A 15,095-nucleotide genomic window follows, 5' to 3' on the forward strand; every position below is an offset into this window, starting at 1 on the left:
GCCAGGGAGACCGCCATACCAGGGCTCTGACCCAGGAGGTTTGGGACTGTTTTTCAACCCCCCCCCTGAAAAGCAGGAGAGATGGCAGCTGTAGGACAGCTGTTCCGACCAGGCCCTGGTCTTAAACCACAAGCATCGTCCCACCATCGGTGCATTTTAGGGGCAAAAACACCCCGCAGCCCAAATGATTAGACACATCTGCCTTACTTAGTAGATTCTTGAGAAAAGTCTGTGGGAAAGAACAGGAGGTTCCACACAGCACAACAAAGAGCTTCTGAGATTATTGTACATTTCAATATGCATTCAGCTCCCTACAAGTCATGTTGGTTGGTGTCCTTTGCTTTAGCAACATATAATACTTAATGTCATATTATAGCTAACCTGAATATGGATCTTTAAGACGGTGGTATTAACGGAGGAACGCCAATATTTAAGAAATGTTATATTTTATTATCAAAACTACATTGAAACATATTTAGACATGGTTGAAGTTTGGTTGTTTAAGTCTGGCTTACTGACATTACTTTATTAGTAGTATTGTTAGTACTATTATTAGTGGTATTTTAACACATATTATATTTTCTGCATTACCTTGAAAATCCTGATACTGTCCTCGAGCTACTAAAAAGTACACAGGTTAGCGTTAATTACAGCAGCTAAGAGACAGGTGATCATGAAGTCTTTATTATTTTATCAATATCAATAATCCAAATGATTTAGTTTTTGATAGAAAAATAAACGTTTTACTTAGTGCCATATTTCAAGTCTGTACTTTAATTAATATGTCATATAACTATCTGTATGGTAGATGGTTTGGAGAATAAAAGGTAAAAAACATGTTCCGTACTTAGCAGTAAAGATTTTGACTGAGTTAATGGGGTTGAGAGTCAAATGTCACCTGATGTTATAACTGCAGTAAATGCATACAAGCATTTGTATTTAATGGTAATTCAATGGCGTTTTGATGGCACACCAACAAAGTGAAATAATTTCACGAAACTACAGTGGAGTTTTTTTTTTGTATCTAATTGAAACATCAAACTGCATTGTCTTTGTGTCAAATGACGATAGTTTCACCTCACTACACATCTAGCCTGTGGATAATTGGCCTAATTTCCACTGTGTGTCCAGGCAGGCCGTACAATGCTGCCTTGTTGTTTATATTGCTGAATTTTTGTCGATGCCGACTGTGATTCCTATTTGCATGTTTTCCCCAAAAGATCATTACCTCCCATTTGGCCTCACTGTGAAGAAGTTGCCATGCAGAGCCCTAAACATGTTTACTGACTAACTGCTGATTGAATTAAAGGAGAATCCTGACATTTGTATGTGATATTCAGAAAGGCTTTTGGTCGGCAGAGGCTTATATACTGTCAAGCTTACATGTAGGTTCTGTGATATACGTAGGCATCATTGTAATGTTGTCTTTGCTAATAGTGCAAAAATTCGAGAAATATTTTCTGGTAATTTTATATCTTAAAAACCAATAGTTGACACACATGAAACTGTAACACACAGATTCTCTCCCATGCTCCAATAAACAAACTAGCAGATACATAACAGCCAGGGAATGTCAGGGTTATGTAGAAGTACACCCAGTTTACAGTATCCATTACCCCACTGACTCTATAATGCCTGCTTCTCATAGGTGAACACGTTGGTTTATTCAGCGTGTAATAGAATTTGGCAGGCCCCTCATCTGCAGGAGCCAAAAAGACCATTGGGCTGAAACCAACGGCAGACAAAATGTGTCAGCTTTAAGATGTCGTGGCGAATTAAAGTATAGGGCAACTGATCTTGCAACTGCAGAGCACAATATTACTACATTCCAATGGGGAACAGAGCGATTTCACCAAGATGGATGGCCGCTTTTCAGTGTTCAAGGGCAGACAGATCAGTACGGGATCATTGCGTCTGTGAAGGGTTGGTGTAGTGGTCTGAATGGAGAACGTTATTAACGTGGCTTCACTGAGCATTTAGTGGAAGAGATAAAAATGCATATTTTGTTATTGTGTATATTGTATTTAAAACCCACAATGAAATGCTTGTAAGAATGTATTTGGGTTTATTCTGTAAAACATCAACACTAATGAGAAATACCCAAAAATATTTATTTATGAAAAAGATTATCTTGCAGCACATTTCCTTTAGTTATATCCACTCGTCACACATTCTTTATGTTGATTGTGGTTGGAAGCACATTATCAAAAAGAGCAGATATTTGCATAATAATTTGAGCAAAATTCATCATCAGGCAACACTAATAACATATTTAACAGCTCTGAATCATTTTATGACCTAGTGGTGTTCCGATGGCATTGGCTGGCCTTCAACCCATTTGCAGATTTACAGCATTTAACATTGCATTGCTCTCACAGCATCTTGTTGTGTGGAAGCCATGTATCTATGTTTGCACCAGTCTAAGTCTCTCTCTGTCTAAATGAAGTGTGAAATATGTGGGAGGATTTGGACTGGACTGTCCACTCACTTCACAAATATATAATTTATACATATTTGTTGCTGTTACTTTACCAAAAATTAAAGTTGCCTTGAAACAGCTTTCAGGAACATGGGACCAATAAAAAATAACTGCCTTTCATATTCAACTCGACAGCCAGAGGAATTATGCACAATTATCACTTTATCAGTGTGTCTATTTCTCCACTGTAGTCTTTCAGTAGTATTGTCTTTGTCTACATCAAGCTAGTAGTCCTCTAGAGAAAGAGTAACCTGTTCTTTTTCTCCTCAGAGTGCCAGAAAAAGGAGCAGGCTAAGTTAGAATAGTGGTGATTTGGCTCTCCCCCTCCATCTGTTTTGTTTTCCTTCCATCTTCCTATTTTTGATGAGCTGGGTCTTCAGTCCCTCTTATAAAATCCCATTAGCTCTTAATGAAGTCGGGCTCCTAGCCTCTCGGCCTCACCTCATTTAGCACGATTGTCTGGCGGCCATTAGCATGGAGGCAATTACAGCCGCACGACAAGAGTAATTGGAAATGCCGACAGGGACCCTGAGAAATGGGAATAAATAAATATTTAAAAAAATATTCAAACTAATAAGCTTCCATTCAGATGACGGGGAGGGAGCCGCATGTGTCTAAGTTAAATCAACATAATTACAATTAGGGTTGGTAGGGTAAAGTGCACGGGTGAGGCAGAAATGGATATGGATGGATTGGAGGGTGATGGTTAAGCCTAGAGGTAGCAAGTGTTTAGGGAAACGTGGGATCACACGGTAAAGCTAACAATGTAGAGCATAAGCATGACCCCAAATTAATGTAATGAAGAGGTCAGAGACAGTACGTCAGCATGTGCCAGTTTGCCTTCCAATCTTCTTTGATTAAAATCAGATTTTCAATTCTGTAGCCAAATAGAGCCGAGAATTCATTACCTAGGAAAATCCTACAAGCTCAATGCCAGACTGCAGGCCTTAGAATCTGAGGAAGGATTTTCTAAAGATCCTGTGATATTAACCTAGGCAGAAGAGGCTAAAGGAGATCTAGAATTTCAAATGGCATTTACAGAACATAAGCTAAAATGCTATAAATTATAGTAGATAGAGCATTTCTCAACATAATGTTAATCAACAACAACTACATCCAGCTCCATTCTCAAAGTTATAACTTACTTGTGAATAATATAAACTTCCAGACGTCTGGATTTAACAAAAACTTCACAGATTGAGCACATAAACCTGGCAGGGCTAAAATCACAAGTGAGAAAACCTGCTACTCTAACTCAGGAGGAAAGGCAAATGAATTTCTCTCCATGAGCAAGGCTAAATGAGGCCCTTAACACTTTACTGCCAGCATTACACTCGCATCCAATTTGTGATAACATGCTGTGTTTGTGAGATGAATTCCTGTGATGAATTACAGCAGGTTATATTATTTTGTTACCACCACCAAGGAGGTTATGTTTTTGTTGTCTGTTTGTCTTTTAATGAGCAGGACATCAGAATAAAGCTTAATAGATTCTTAATGCATAATAAATAATAGATTTAATAAATTGATAATAGATTTGGTAGAATGTTAGGCAGTTTCAGGGAAGCACTGGCAGCTTTGGGTGTGGATATTGAGCACCTTCATGTGTATTTCTGGGCTCTCGTGAGGTTTTTGTTCTTAACTCCGGAAAAGCAAGACTTAAAAGCAAAATATTCTTTTTTTTGTTTTCCAAGTTTTTGGTCTAACATGCAGCTACCCAAGGTACCACACTCACTACCACTCAACCAGATCTCCCATCATTTAGACTGCTTCACAAAAACAATTGTCCTGTACGGTCCAATGCAACATCATTTTCTTTAAACTAGTTGCTAAATTCTTGTGGGCATGGACAATCTGACATAAACTGCTGCAGTGCAACATTTAATGGCAGGTGGTCGTACAGCAACATTAAAACTAAATGTTCAAAGTCAGTGTTAATTAGTTTGACTGAAGTTCTGCACAATTCTTCATAATACAAACATCCTGTGACTTAGGTATTGTCCAAAAAGGATCATGAGTGGCTAGGGAGTATGTGTATGTGTATAGACCAGTGGTTCTGTCATTCCCCCCTTTGGAGGAAGAAACCGTTTGCGTTTTTAGGTTTCTTCTTAATTCGCTGGGTCTCTTACTGCCAGAGTTTTATAAACATAAAACACACACCAAACGCATTCACTGTGAGCCCAATAGCAAGAAAGGCTTCGTAATATTTTCTTTTGATTACCATCAGCTGAGCACTTTGTCTTGTTCGTCTCGTAAAGCATTGTCTGTTTCTCTTTTCCCTCACTTTCGAAAATCTGTCCTTTCTGTAAACCTACTGTCTGAATGAACAACATTGCTATTGTGCAACGATTTGTTTACTGTTCCACCGTGAAAAGGATTCTGACGTCAAAACATTAGTTCCGCTTCACATTTTCCCCCCGGACATGCGCGGCCCACCTGTCATGCCTCTGCGCCCCACTAGGGGAGCGCGGCCCACACTTTTAGAACCACCGGTATAGATGAAGGTGTGATTAAAAACGTTCTATTACAAATGTGAAGCTCTGTCAGAAGTATGTGTGCAATCTATATAGATTGTAAAATGTAATCAGAAGTGGAATGACTTATAAATAATTAAGGAAACCCTGAGACTTTACACCTTTATTTGTAGTGAATACAATGTAACAGACAACAATTATAAATGTAGACTATGACGTGCATGTATTGACCTTTCCAAGAAAAGTTGGACCTGAAAGGTCATAAACTGCACTGAACTACACGTAGTGTTGTGTCCTCTATGTGCTATTCAGTGAATAGCATATCATGTATACTATAGTGTTAAGTAAAATTAGCAAAAAATAATATGACAATGTGTGAAATTGGATTACTTTATTATTAGATCAAATGGGGAACTCGCCAAAGCCTGAACTAAAAGGACTCCTTGAGAAATCTGGGAGGCTATGTTGAAACAACAGCAGGCTGCAGGCTTGGTGCCAGATTGCCATGGCATCTCTCTTATCAGCCCCCCCCGACTCCACCCCGCCCCCTCACTCCCACCGCCCACAACCACTGTTGCCCCCTTTCCTGCCTCCTAAGCTGAATGACAGGTGGCAGAAACCCGATCAGCATGGGCCTTCATCAAGGAAGTACTCCCATCTAAAAACGGGCACGCTGCCCACTTGCCCACCCGAGGGCCACAGCACAGGGGCTTCTGAGGCTGGGTTTTGTGTGTGTGTGTGTGTGTGTGTGTGTGTGTGTGTGTGTGTGTATAAATGCAAAGCATGGGATGGGGGCTCTGGGTTACAATAGCAACAGAGGCATGGAAGGGAGAGAGGGGTAAGGGGTGTAATGGACTTTTTGGCTGAAGAACTGAGCTGGCACCGGGTGTCAAGGGCTCAAACGGGAAACGGGAGGCTGGCTCCCACAATAGTCATTGAGAGAGTCCCAAAGGGTCGTCCACAATGGCAGGGCAAGCGGCTGCTGTCAACAATGACCTCCAAGGCCTCACTGCATGAACTGAGATTGTCCCACCCTTCAGCACTTCCCTTTTAGCGCTGCCATACAGCTAATGCAGGGATTATTATTAGGGACATGAATCTGGAACATGCGTGTCTTTTGTCAGTGACAGTGTCTGAGCGTTAGCTACTGTGCTACAATATATAACTGCAGTGAAGACATATACAGTATAAGGAGTTTGGAATATGATATTGTTGTTTTGAAGGTAACTGTACATTTCCGACAGTTTCTTGAGTTCAAGCTGTAACTAAATATTATAAAATATTTCACAAATATCACCAAAACTGACAATGAGATGTTACAAAGAACTTCCCCACTACTCTATATTAGCAGCTACTGACATCATCTACATCACAATGCAAAGTAATCTCAGAACAACTTCCTGCCGTTATACATAAAATCAGATTTGAAAACCTATTGGCTATCACAAGTGCAGCGGAGCATCTTGGCGCGAAATTGGAAATCCACAGAATAACACAGGCCTATCTTTGTGCAACCCACTGTCCCTGTTCTTCATGAAAAAGTTTATTTGTCTAAAATAGCTCTACAAGAAATCTCCCCATGGGCTGGAGTGATTGTAAGTAGAAGGGGGAGGGGATTTAGGGGGGGGTCTCCAACCAGGAGGAGATTTAATTAGTGAAATCTCATTAAGTCTAACAAAATTAAGCGTAAAACAATCCTTGGTGGGGAATCGTGCTGGAGGTTTTGTGTGGGGGGGCGGGGGCAGGAGTGGGGAACACTTAGGGGTTGAGAGGACATGGAGACTGGCTGTGCGATTAGTCTGGCCTGTGTGTAGGAAGAGACAAATGGCTCAGTAGAACCAGACCTCCTCTGGCGATCAACTGGACTGTCTGTACAGATTTCCCATAGTCCTAGCTCTATTGTCTACAGCCCCTTCACAATATAAGGACATTTACAGAATTTGACTACATAGATTATTTAGGATTTGATTTAAAAAAACAGCAATTTACATGAAGGGGTTGATGTTACAAGAGTAGGAAAAGTGGCAGAGGATAGCACGTTTGAGCCATGATGCATGCATGAGGCATGTCTGCTCCAAATCATCCAGGTATTAGACATACTGACACATTGACCCCAGACATGCAGACCCTAGACCTAATTACACTGAATGGACTTGGTCCGACTCGGGTTCCAGGTTGAGTCTCAATTACTTGGAACCACCTGGACCGCTGAAGACCAGGTGGCTGCAAGAATGATGGTGACTTTTGGAAGATAAATAAACTTCAGCACAGCATGTAGTGACAAAATGGTTACGACACGAAAGCACAAACACCAGTAGTTTTAATAGTAACGCTGCATCTTACAAAGTGAACCGTGGCTCAAGCTCATAGATAAATAAAAAGAAGGAAAAAAACAGAGAAAGGGGTTTTCTTATCGCAGCTAAGGCAACATGAACACTTAATTATCTAGTCTAAGGAATAATGTAAGAGCTAAGACAACTGTTCTATGGAGCGATTAGTTTCCTAAAGTGGTGACGTCTCATGCAATAACCACTTGTCTGACACATCAAGCTAATTTGTGCAGTTTGAAACATCCACTTGTCAAGCCAGATAAAACAAACCTACACTGATGGGGACCTACAGTATATTTAGAAGTAAAACACTATATGGTTACCTCACACACATTCTCAGTGTCTCAGCAGCAAATTCTACCTCATTGAGTGACTTTGTGGGAAGAACTCAAGTTCAAGTCATGGGCATCGAAAAAACATTTGGACATTAATGGCTCGTTGTGTAATTTCAATACATTGCAGAACTAACCAAATTCCTGATAGGTCACATTCATTGTCATCCTAGTCCAAGATGCACATAAAGTGTTTGTCTATAGACTGAAGTTCCACCGAGAAGTGAGCACAGGAATTCTCATTTAGGGGTTGAAGAAATGTCGAGATAAAATGCTCAAGTGATTGAAATGATTGTTTGTTTTTAACCGCAGCAGGGTAATCGTTAGCTGTGTACTCTGGCATGGCAAAGTGTTTGTAGCATGAATTACATATGATTGTGTGCTATTCAATGAAATCAGACTGGTTCTGGCCTCTGAAGAAGTAGATTAGCTTTGCCAGATATGATGTTACTGAATGTCAATCAAGACACATACTAAATTGCACACAGCTCAGTTAATGACACAAACACAAGCTTATACAACCTGGCTATATCATAAGGTTAATAGGAAGGCAACTGACCACTTACAGTTGGCTTGTCCATCAACGCAGCAGCTTTCAGTGTTGTTCTCTGCTCTGTGGCCCACAATCCAACTCTCCACACAAAACCTGTTGACAGATGACAACGTTCATCTTAATAAGGTCATCATTATTAATGAAAAGGACATTAGAAATGTCTATTTAGAAAATCTGAACAAAATGTAAAACATGTCCATGCATGCAGGGATGCAGTATATGGTCAACTCTACTAATTTAACTGGTAGGATATAAAGTCATTATCTTCACATGATACCGGACAATCTCAAGTGCACTGATCACAACTGATAGGTTTAAAGGATAAAGCTTGTGTCAACAAATCCCAAGGAAAGATCAAACCAACAATGTGTTGACACGTCAGTCAATACTTCATGGCTACCCAAGACCAATGGTTCCTACTGAAGACTTCAATCTTTAAAATCTTAACATACATATATATAGTAGTACATTAGGTTTTATTTAAGGCTTGTGGCAGCAGGACAGTGTTTGTGGAATTGAGTCAATATAAACTGCAGGGTGTGTGTTCATGGTAATGAAGGAACATTGTGCAGTATACCCTCATACAACGTTTCTTTACATGCACTTTCCTAAGAAAGTCCATTAACACGTGCCAATTTCCTCTCCTTTGATTCATACAATCTTTTAAAATAAACTTCCCTGTCTTCTCAGGACACAACATTGGTTAGGTTTAGAAAAAGATTGTGCGTTGGGTTAAAATAACTAGGCAAGTGGCGTTAGTTAGTTAGCTACAGAAGTTACGTGTCTGGTTTCACACGGGAGATGAACAGTGGTCTGATGAACAGTGTATGAGAACAGTCAAACTCAATGGTGTGCTAGTAAAAGTTTTTAGACAACAATGGAGCCCTATGACACAGAGGAAGAAGATAAGTGTGGATTCACACACATTATTTGGCACTAGATACGGTCATGGCTGGTTTTGCTCCTGGGCTTTAGTTATGATGTATAGAATAACACCAGTCTCATCCTCTAAAGAAATGCACTTTGGGGCAATAAACATCCTGCATTGTGGAGACTGAATGCCAATCATGAACCAGAAATGGATATTATTTGCATGTATGCCATTTACACATTATTCCAGGTGTGGTAGGTGATTTAACAGTGCTATATAAAGTAAGCCCGCTTTATGTCAATGACACACACATTCCTTTTAGCATTTAATTGTATCCTAATCACAATGGTGTCAGTTCAATAAGTATTTAAGAGTTGTTTTTGGATTCTTGGCCATCATTACCACTCACTATTATAAAATGTTACTTTTTAGTTTGATTGCCTGAATCTAGGGACAAAGCAAAAGCTGTAGGGCCGGCAGAACAAGAAGTCAGAAAACCCCAATTTAAATCAATAAACAACTTTTTGGGATATTGCCTTTAATTGATAATATACAGTGGAGACAGGAAACACAGGGATTCCATGCGACCCCCTGATGGATTCAAACTGGGAATGTTATGGTAACATGGTATGCATCTGAGACCAAAGCCACATAAACCTTTTTTTTGACAGAACAAATATTTAAAGCACTTCTCACAGTCTTCCTCAGAAAAAGCTCCGGAAAAGCTAGTGAGCAGATTTAAATATCTTTAAGAAATTTAAGAGATTACTGTTTCCAAGGTCAAGAATAAACTTTCACACTTCCATCTGCCATCCATAATTAAAATGAAATGTGTGCATTGCATTGTCAAACCTTAGTTGAAACTTACATTTATGAACAACAGCTCAAAACAATGTATGGATGTTTTTAATCTTACATTTTATAGACTTAATCTGGACTCTGACATTAAAATATGTGCGACAAATTTACAAGAATTGAAAGTACTTGTGTATAACAATTGGTGCTTTTCAAGGCATAAATATATAAATTATTATTATTTGTTTACATCAGGTTGTTACTACCTTATAAGGATCAGTTACTTAATGTACAGCCTAGCCAGCATTTTTATGTAACTACCAACTGCAAACAAAATGCATCTGATTATCATAGTCAAAGACGGAGGTGAAAACAAGGAGATCAGAGAGTAGCTGTGATCCAAATTCCTTTGAGCAATTGACTGGCAGGCCGTGTCTGAGACACACGGGGCAAAGCGCAGCAGAGAGAGTTATGGCGCACATGAAAAAGATTTAAGTTCGATCAAGCATTCAGGGCTGGACACCTGATCTTTCGCTTAAAGCTCCTCCAGAACAGTGGGAGTGTGGTCGGGCCTCACAGCAGGCCGCCTACCTCCAGCAATCTGCTAACACAGACCCTCTGAAGGGATGGTATTTATCCAGTCCAGCACAGCTCAGTGGGGACTGCTGTGTATGTGGTAGGTAGGTACTACCAGAGGCCCACAGTGGATGGGGGGTTGGAATGAAAGCTGTGGAGATTTTTAAGAGAAGAGCGGAAACATTTCTCTTTTTTGGAGTTTTATCAATCTCTCTTAAGGCGGGCAAGTGAAAACAGTTAATATTCTATCCCACTGTCATGCAAATTTTGAGGAAACTCAATTACGAGTGTTTACATCATCTAAGATGCAAATAAAGTGGTTCATTGAACAGAGAATGGATAAACATCAGAAGATTCTAGAAGAAAATTGCAGAACGCTTTTTTTGCAGATTGTTTTCAAGATTTAGTGTTGTACAATTTGTTATTGCTCTTTCCATTTGTCACGCTTTCAATTAAAAACAAAAAAACAAAAAAGGAATGTGCTTGATGGTGTTCGAATAAAATCATTTTAACACACTTATTCACGAAAGCTACAGCACATATTAAATGTATTTAATGTCACAGTGTTTTGGAAACAGACTAATTTAATGAACAAAGTATCCAATGTAATATATCTTACAGTTTCTTTCCGATGCCATATTGTGCATTCAATTCCTAATTTAAATAAATGTGGTTTATTTGGAGGGAAATCCAGCTTTATTATTGGTTGAACCTGGCTTTATTTCCTGTAGGCTCTTTGATTACAATAAAAGATTTGGAGCTCTGAAAGATGATAGGGGATGTTAATGATAGTAAAGACAGGCTCAAAGCTCAAGAAAAGGAGAAAGTGTTTGGGATGTAGCTTGAGTTTCCCTGCCAAAAAGTCCCCCAGACCATTGACGATTTGGGTGAGAGCATTTCTTAGGTTTCTTTCAGCCACAAAGAAAACATTTTAGCCTCTCAGTAATCCTTCCCGAAGCCCTCCCTAAGCTCCAAGGGCCCTTCCTCCCTCGGTCATCCCTCCGGCCCCGTCTGGGATCCTCAAGGAGCTTCTCTGTATACTGAAGCCCACCACACACACCATTCACCATCTCTCCATGACCCCTCTGGGACCCAGCTGACCTTCCTGTTGACGTCAAAGTAAACCAGAGAGGGAGCCTGTGCAGCGAGGGGCTCCACCCAGGGGGCTGGAGGTCTAATCACCGTGTTCCTCACAAAAGCCACAGAGGAAACATTAGCATTCCTCAATCTGCCCGCCATCACTCACACTGTAGCCTCTACATGTGTATACAGGTAGACATAAACATTTCACTTAGAGTTCATATGCAAAACAAATGTATTGTAATAGATAGAAGTTTGGTACTTTTTTTTTTACTTTATTGACCCAAAAGAGGACATTCCTTCTGCAGCAAGGCAGCTCAAAAAGATAAAAAATAAAACATAAATGTATCTGTTTATGACAACTGAAATCATTAAAAAAGTGCTGGTAGTATAAATGTGGCCTCTGCTAATGGTCGCCACAGGCAGAGCTCCAAGCCCATTGAAATACCTGACAGTATGTAAAGTAGTTCAAATTTGTAGAACTTAAACAATCACACATTAAGTCGATTAGTCGAACAACAGAAAATGTACAACTATTATCATAATCAGTTAATTGTTCAAATCCTTTTTTTTTTGGCAAAAATGGAAAACATTCTCTAGTTTGAACATCTTAATTGCGAGGCTTCCCGGCTTTCTCTGTTTTATATAATTGAAAATGCAATCTGAGTATGTCACCTTGGGCTCAGAGGATGTATGGTGGGCATTTTTAACTAATTTCTTTCTCTCTCTTTTTTTTGGCATATTACCTTTATTTGTAAGCAGCACATGTCACATATTATAGACCAATAAATTAATCGAGAAAAATTATCAGCAGACTAATCTATAATGGAACTAATCATTAGTTGCAGCCATATCATTTACCTCTGTCCTAACGAGCAGCAATATTTAAATACGGCGCCATGCTGCTTAACGATTTGCCTTTGTTCTTGATACTTGTACTATAATACGTACATTTAGCTGATAATGCACTTTTACTTAAGTAGGATTTTGAATGTAAGACCCTTACGTGTAATAGAGTATATCTTACATTTTAGTGTTTCTACTTTTACTTAATTCAAGTATCGGAGTACTTCTTCCACATATAATATATCAATCATATATTATGACAATAAGTCAGTGTCCACAATATAGTTAAGCCTGATACACATCCACAGTCTGTGAGTTCTGCATGAAGCCAAACAGTGGGACGATGAGACTTTGCTCTTTGGTTGCTTTTCAGTGTTATTATCACTGAAGGATTTGGACTCAGTGCTACTCCCTGGACTTGTTGTGCTTCTTGGGAAATGATTGTTTCATTGTTGCACTGTGTACAACATTTGCTCATATCAATAATGGGATATGCTCCAATGCATCAGGGAAACCCTGGGAGAGAGTCTAGCCTCATTTGTTTCATTTGATTTCACTGCTCGTATTTGTGGCAAAGCAGGTTTGGAGTCGACACAGAGATGATTAAATATTCACAACTTCCTGCCTAAACTTTCTCTCTGATCATATAGGCTCTGTACAGCGAATGGAAATATTTAAGATTTCCAAATCCTCTTCTTTTCGCTCGCAGGAGTTTTGGGGTCAAGGTATGAAGGGAGGACCAAAAGAGCCGTTTCCCACAATCCCTCCGCAGCAATAGCCCCCCAGCTGTTCAAGGGCTTCCATAACAACAGCTGCGCAGAGGTTTAGTGGTTCATGTTGCTATGACAACAGCAGGATCAATTGGCATGCACAGACTCTGGGCTAATAGCAAAAGTGACATTATACCATAATTTAGTTTCAATAAAACACAGGCAGGTTTTTACTGCACTGAGATTCAGGGGGACATAAAAAAGCGGCAAATAATTAATTTAGCATGATAATGCCCGTGGCTCGTGCGCACAGAACTCACAGGAATCTCCCACGCATATTGACAACCAACCCAGCAACCTCACACTTCAAAATCATTCCCTGGCATTGAAGATTAAGTCAGTACAGAATGTGATTGTTTCCAAGCTCATACAATAGAAGCTAAATAAGTCCTCATGCCCGGCAGCTGTATGTGCCACAGATCACTGACCGGCAGGATGTGCAACAATCAGAAATATTTCTGTTCTCCTGACAAACAGGATATCTGGTCACTTGGCCACCTTAACAGTGAAGAATCAGCCACTATTCAGGGCCACGATAAAACAAACTCAGCTGTACGTGAGGTTTACATGTAGGACAATAGAATTTCAGGATCAGGTGACGTATCACAAACGGAACCCTCACATGTGGGGGAAGAGACGAAGCTCAGTTCTTGCAGCTTTTATCTGACCGGGCAAACTTCAACCATTTGAGGCTAATTCCAGGGAATTATAAGGGGCTCACAATGACAGTGGCAGGTATTCCCACAGGAGTAACCAGAGCTGGCGCGGCGTCAGCACGGGTTTAAGCCCAACATTTAACGAGCATGCAGCTGATAGAGGCAGCTGTGCCAGACAAAACACAGCACAAACACACAATATGAGCACTTTATCCAGCTAACTTCCAGCATGACACAAGGTTCTCTAACTTTGTGTCTCTGCCACTAATCAAGTCTTGGCTGATATTTGACATTGATTATTCATCCCTGTCTCACTGAATATGATAGCCCTCTTTTGAACAGGGGGAGAGCCAAACAGGAATCCACTGCTAAAAATACCCACGTCGTGATGAGTCAGGATGGATTGAGCAAACAAAAAGAGACCAGTCTAATTTCCTCCCGTCTGGGCTTTCAGAAAATAAATTCCAATCCTTAGTGCCTCTAGTGGATTCCACTATTTAATGAATCGAGCTGCATCAAGAAGGGAAAAAAAAAATCTGGAGACTAGAGGGATGAAAAGAGATTATCCAAATGGAGCCTAATGATGTGAAAGAGAGTCACATAGAATTAAAGAGAATAAAGGTGCAGGAACATAACAGTGTTTTGTACTGAAATGTTTGTGGGTGTTCGGTGACACTGAATTGCTAACACTGATAAATACTTCTCTACTAATAGGGAACATTATAGATACCATGTGTATTGAGGCCCAAAACCAGCCCAAAAGTAGCCTAAGTAAAATGTAAAGTCAAAAATATAAAGTTCTAAAAGGAGTAGACTAGGCCATACAATATATAGCCTAATGTCAAAATGCACCTTTATCTCCAAATACTAAAAACTTAAGTTAAGTGTCTTACCTCCAATCAGCTGATAACATACAATTAAATATGTACTATTTAACTTGTTAGTTAGCTAATTTAGTTTGTGGTTTAGCTACTGTAGAGTTGAATGTAGGCCAGGGGGGTGAACCTTTTTCCAATCAAGGGCCATTTCTTTTTACAACATCTTTCGAGGGCCATACCAATTATTGAACTCATAACCTCTGCACATTTTTTTAAGACACAGCCCATTCATTTCACTTTTCTTATATGCTGTGCAAAAAAGCAACTTTTTTATCCATGTATCTTTCTGTTTTATCAGCAATCCTTTATTAGTCCCACAACGGGGAAATGTTTCTTGTCACAGCAAAATAACATATGAAGTAAAAAGGCAGCACACAATAATTAAATAGATTAAAAAATAATATAAGTACCAAGTGGTTGATCATAAATAAAGTGAGTATTGCACATAGTAGTGG

General features: G+C 39.7%; 1 protein-coding gene across 5 annotated transcripts in view; it reads right to left on the minus strand.

The window, feature by feature from the left end:
• LOC115019036 (pbx/knotted 1 homeobox 2) overlaps nucleotides 1-15,095 on the minus strand; it is an 87,761-nt gene that overhangs the window by 55,837 nt on the left and 16,829 nt on the right. For 3 of the 5 annotated variants that reach the window (XM_029448354.1, XM_029448353.1, XM_029448356.1), the window contains one exon: nucleotides 8,182-8,261. The exons of 1 other annotated variant lie outside the window; for it this stretch is intronic. The gene's annotated coding sequence lies outside the window, so the exon portion shown is untranslated. Of the gene's footprint in view, nucleotides 1-8,174; nucleotides 8,262-15,095 lie in introns of all 5 variants that reach the window. One more of the 5 variants, XM_029448355.1, reaches the window with a different exon arrangement.

The sequence above is a fragment of the Cottoperca gobio genome, chromosome 14, assembly GCF_900634415.1.
Source record: "Cottoperca gobio chromosome 14, fCotGob3.1, whole genome shotgun sequence".
Lineage (NCBI taxonomy): Eukaryota > Metazoa > Chordata > Actinopteri > Perciformes > Bovichtidae > Cottoperca > Cottoperca gobio.